Below are 5,481 nucleotides of genomic sequence, written 5' to 3'. Positions count from 1 at the left end.
GCACGTGCCCGTCGACATGGGACCGGACCGCAGCGACGCACGGATGCACGCCAAGACCGTAGGATCCTACGCAGTGCCGTAGGGGACCGCACCGCCACTTCCCAGCAAATTAGGGACACTGTTGCTCCTGGGGTATCGGCGAGGACCATTCGCAACCGTCTCCACGAAGCTGGGCTATGGTCCCGCACACTGTTAGGCCGTCTTCCGCTCACGCCCCAACATCGTGCAGCCCGCCTCCAGTGGTGTCACGACAGGCGTGAATGGAGGGACGAATGGAGACGTGTCGTCTTCAGCGATGAGAGTCGCTTCTGCCTTGGTGCCAATGATGGTCGTATGCGTGTTTGGTGCCGTGCAGGTGAGCGCCACAATCAGGACTGCATACGACCGAGGCACACAGGGCCAACACCCGGCATCATGGTGTGGGGAGCGATCTCCTACACTGGCCGTACACCTCTGGTGATCGTCGAGGGGACACTGAATATTGCACAGTACATCCAAACCGTCATCGAACCCATCGTTCTGCCATTCCTAGACCGGCAAGGGAACTTGCTGTTCCAACAGGACAATGCACGTCCGCATGTATCCCGATCCACCCAACGTACTCTAGAAGGTGTAAGTCAACTACCCTAGCCAGCAAAATCTCCGGATCTGTCCCCCATTGAGCATGTTTGGGACTGGATTAAGCGTCGTCTCACGCGGTCTGCACGTCCAGCACGAACGCTGGTCCAACTGAGGCGCCAGGTGGAAATGGCATGGCAAGCCGTTCCACAGGACTACATCCAGCATCTCTACGATCGTCTCCATGGGAGAATAGCAGCCTGCATTGCTGCGAAAGGTGGATATACACTGTACTAGTGCCGACATTGTGCATGCTCTGTTGCCTGTGTCGATGTGCCTGTGGTTCTGTCAGTGTGATCATGTGATGTATCTGAGCCCAGGAATGTGTCAATAAAGTTTCCCCTTCCTGGGACAATGAATTCACGGTGTTCTTATTTCAATTTCCAGGAGTGTACATTGAATAGTTCATTCTCAAATCAAGTACGGTCTCAAGCATGGTTATGAAGCTGCACATGTACAGTTCAAGTGCCATACTGACATAGTGAGTGAAAGAGGTGTGGAAATAAATCGAAGATGCTTTACTAAAATTCTCGGTTGATACTAAGCAATTATGTAAGCAATAACAACAAATTTACACTAGTCCTGTTACGGAACACATTGTGTAATAGTCCACAATATGCGAAAATCAGAAAAAAAGAAAATTGTACACACATTACAGTGCTTTAAGCAATTTTCTTTCAGTTGGAAAGTAGCAAGGCCTGTCGCTAATTTCAAAGATGGATAACTGAAATACCGATACTATCCCATGAGCGTGAAACAAGACCCATCACTTTGATCAAAAGAAGTTAAGTCCCCACACGACTGAAGGTGCATTTATACACCTGGAAATGTTGCAAACAAAATACTTCACCGAGCTGTACGAGTACACCACGACTTCACTGTACTAATCATAATTTGTAGCATGAGAACAATCATCAAAACATTACCTCAACTAAATACATAGCTTACATTAACCACCACCGCCGAAAGTCATCAATTAAAAAGGTAAAAACGAAAGTAGAACTCTTTGTCAAGCTTTGAACGAAGCAGGCTAACACACGGTACCTCCGAAACATTGCCTATAGACATAACTTCACTTTAACAGCCGAAGAGTGTAAATTGCTTAGCAATCGATGATTCAGATGCAGAACATGTTTACCTCAACTTAGCGACTCAGAACCTGCGTAAAATGAATGACTTGAAAGCCATCTGCTTAATGAAAGGGTTTCAGTATACACTCACGGAAAAAAGTAAGCCGGCCGAGGTGGCCGAGCTGTTCTAGGCGCTAAGTCGAACCGCGTGAGCGCAACGGTCGCAGGTTCAAATCCTGCCTCGGCATGGGTGTGTGTGATGTCCTTAGGTTAGTTAGGTTTAAGCAGTTCTAAGTTCTAGGGGACTGATGACCTTAGAAGTGAAGTCCCATAGTGCGCAGAGCCATTTGAACCATTTTTGAAAAAAGTAACTACAGAATAATTAACTTAGTGTAATGAGTTTTACGGAATACATTTGTCTATGTAACATATTTATGTGGTTACCATTGCACAATGACGGGCTAATATAAGTGAGAAATAATAAATTGCAAATGTAAAACGCTGGTACACTGATAATCGTTGTAGTAAAAAAAAAATGTTGAATGCAAGCATGCAGCTACCAGATATCAGTTTGTGGAATGGTGTTCCATATCTGTTGCATTTGGTTAGTCAATACAGGGACGATTATTGTTAGTTGTAGATGACGCTGGAGCTGCCGTCTGATGATGTGTCATATGCTCGACTGCAGACAGATCTGGTGATCGAGCACACTAAGGCAACATGTCGACACTCTGTAGAGTAGTTGGGTTAGAAAAGCGGTATGTGGGCGAGCGTTGTCCTTTTGGAAAACATCCCCTGGAATGCTGTTCGTGAATGGCACACAACAGGCCGAACAGACCGACGCAGAAATGTCTGGTTAGGATGCGTGGGATAGCTTAGTAAGTGCGCCTCCTGTCATACGAAAACGCTTCCCAGATGCAGTTCCAGTGTGTCTATCACTCGGACAGGTTGGTTACAGGCCCACAACTGGCCTTTTTCTAACCAGAACACGGTCCTCACTCACGCCGAGGCAGAACCACTTTTCATTAGAAAACACAACAGACATCCTCCATGCCCTACATTTAGCTCTCGCTTGACACAAATGAAGTCACAAGCAGCGATGGTTTGGAGTCAGTGGAATGCACACCACAGGATATCTGACTCGGATCTATCCTCGAAGTAACCGAATTGTAGCTGTTCGTTGTGGCACTGTGGGGCCAACTGCTGCACAGACTGTTGCATATGCCAGAGCCATAAGCGGAACACGATGTTCTTCCCTCTCGGTATTGCCACTAGGCTGTCCGGAGCTTGGTCTTCTTGTGCGCGTACATTCTCGTAACTTCCGCTGCGGGCAATCATATACAGTGGCTACATTCCGGCCAAGTCTCTCTGCAAATCACACATGGAACATCCAGATTCTCGCATCCCTATTCCATGGCCTCGTCCAAACTCAGTGTGGTGTAGATAATGGCGTCTTCGTCGCCTTAAAGGCAGTCTTAACTAACATCAACTCACCATATCCAGTTTCAAACAAACGCCCACGACCGTTGCAGCAAGTGTTGAGACCAAACCTGATTTGCATCCTCATACTGGCGATGGTAGCGCAACTCTTATGCGATTGGCGCAATATTTGAATAGACACAATCTTTCAGTAGGCTGGAGTGGTCGATCGGTTCTAAGCGCTACAGTCTGGAGCTGCGCGACTGCTACGGTCGCAGGTTTGAACCCTGCCTTGGGCATAGATGTGTGTGATGTCCTTAGGTTAGTTAGGTTTAAGTAGTTCTAAGTTCTAGGGGACTGATGACCTCAGAAGTTAAGTCCCATAGTGCTCACAAGGGAACCTCCCCAACACCCCCCCCCCCCCCCTCAGATTTAGTTATAAGTTGGCACAGTTGATAGGTCTTGAAAAACTGAACACAGATCAATAGAGAAAACAGGAGGAAGTTGTGTGGGCTATGAAAAAAATAAGCAAAATATACAAACTGAGTAGTCCATGCGCAAGATATGCAACACCAAGGAGCGTGTGAATTGAAGAGCGCCGTGGTACAGTGGTTAGTGTGAGCAGCTGCGGAACGAGACATCCCAGGTTCAAGTCCGTTCGTTCATTGACATCTCTGTTCACTGTAATAGGTTTAGTGTCTGTGTTTTGAAACGTCACCGCAAAACTCCACGGAATACATCTCACGTATTTAATGCACTCTTGTCCAAAGTAGCGAACAATCAACTGACAGCCAGGGAGCCTCGTTAGCAGGAATACTGTGTTCCGTGCGCTGTAGTCGACTGACGTCGTGTGTTTCGATGTTTGTTTAGGTGTGGCGTCCCCATATTACGGTGCGATTACCTCGCATCGGACGTACCGACAGATAATAATTGTCTGAAAATAAAAAATTAACCTTTTCAGTCGAGGGAAGACTTGAACCTAGTACATCTCGTTCCGTAGCTGCTCATTCTAACCAAAGGACCACGGCGTTCTTGAGTTCACACTCTCCTTGATGTTGCATATCTTGCGCACAGACTACTCAGTTTGTATATATTGCTTATTTTTTCATAGTTCCACACAACTTCTTGCTGTTTTCTCGAGTGATCTGTGTTCAGTTTTTCAAGGCCTATCCACTGTGCCAACTTATAACTAAATCTGAGGGGGGTGCAATGCGGAGGTTCCCTTGTCAGAGCCATTTGAACCATTTTTGTACAATCTTTCAGCCATAGAAACACACCTGCCATCTTTCGGTTATGTCGCACAATTCTTGCTTGGTGTTGCAATTATTCTCCTTCAGTGTTTCTGTTTCTTTGAGTATACTTGCGACGCCTACTTATGCAGCTTTGTTATCTCCCCACGTGTCCTTATTTTTTGTTACTATACTGATCACAGTTATGATAAAGGTACAACAAAAGTTAAGTACGTCTTCTAACAACGCTACCAAAACAATGGTCAAAAATTAATTCTGATTGTAGTGTTCCTCACGATGCTAAATATTGCATTTGCTGGCAGCAACAAAATTATATTATGTGGCAGGTGTCATTAGAGCACAGTTAAAGTCATTTCTTGAAATAATGGATAAACTACGTACTCATCTTTTCGTGTTTCCCACGCTGGTCTCGTTGTGAACAATCGTCGAAAATCTAGGTAGTGATGATTCCAAGCTCGGATGCAAGGAGGCCTAGGTGTTATTCTGCGATATTCAAAAGTTTTATAAATGTGTTTCATAAACCATTCTTGAAGATTAAACTTTTCCAAGTTAGGGCAATGGTGATGCAAAAAAGTAATCAGCACTCCGAATTTAAGTTACACTTCTTTTTTAGTACTTTTGTTGACATATAACGTAACTCGTTCCAAAACATCACTTCACAATATAAAACATACTTGAAAATATCTTCCTCACTGTTAAAGTTCACATTTCCACTACAATTTGCGTCTTTTTAACATGACAACCAAAGCTTGACTCACTAATAAGCGCTTACGCGCCCAAAAATCAAAGATCATAGTGACAAAAGAAAGAATGCACATAAGAATAATGTCATTGCAATATATGCATATCGAAGTACCTCTACATTAATGAAATCAAATCTGAATGTTCTCACAGAAATATGTTAACTATTTTACAGAAACACAGTAGAATAATTCTGGTATCGAGAGGTTGAGGTGAGGTGCCGTAATGGTTACGTAATTCAAGTACCATTACAACCTGAATCTATGAGAAGATAATGCTTAGGTCAAGGGCAGACAGGAAGTTACTGCGTGGGTGCCCATTATAGGAACAGCGGACAGCATCAGAGGAGGCTATTACAATGGTCTCTACATTGAGGAAGAGCC

Source organism: Schistocerca gregaria, chromosome 7 (assembly GCF_023897955.1).
Source record: "Schistocerca gregaria isolate iqSchGreg1 chromosome 7, iqSchGreg1.2, whole genome shotgun sequence".
Classification (NCBI taxonomy): domain Eukaryota; kingdom Metazoa; phylum Arthropoda; class Insecta; order Orthoptera; family Acrididae; genus Schistocerca; species Schistocerca gregaria.
This window is presented reverse-complemented; position numbering follows the sequence as displayed.